The sequence below is a fragment of the Galeopterus variegatus genome, unplaced genomic scaffold (assembly GCF_000696425.1).
Source record: "Galeopterus variegatus unplaced genomic scaffold, G_variegatus-3.0.2 Scaffold13903, whole genome shotgun sequence".
Classification (NCBI taxonomy): Eukaryota; Metazoa; Chordata; class Mammalia; order Dermoptera; family Cynocephalidae; genus Galeopterus; species Galeopterus variegatus.
In genome coordinates this window covers 4,494-4,864 of record NW_007740014.1, presented here as the reverse complement: position 1 = coordinate 4,864, position 371 = coordinate 4,494, and positions in this window count along the sequence as shown.

The window sequence follows — 371 nt, the reverse complement described above, 5'->3', positions numbered from 1 at the left end:
TGTAGGGGTTACCTGGCAGTAACCTAGGCCAGGCAGTGATGTGAAACTCAGGGACTCATTGGCTCTGATGGGAAAAGGAAGCCGTACTTGCTTCTGGAACTGGAACTGTGACACTGTGAGTTGGTCAGGAGTCGTGACACAGCATTGGCCTGTAAAGCAAGTCCACACTAAGGAAAGCTAATCACAGCTGTGTAGAGACAACTTCTGGTGACCTCCTTTGAACAGCTGGGTCCATTCTGGCTTGAAGATAGAGTTTTATTCTTCAGCTCTCTAGTTATGTGAGGCAATATATTGACTTTTTTTTTTCCTTTTTGTCTTTTTTTTTTTTTTCGTGTCCGGCAATGGATCACAACCCTCAGTGTCGCGCCCGT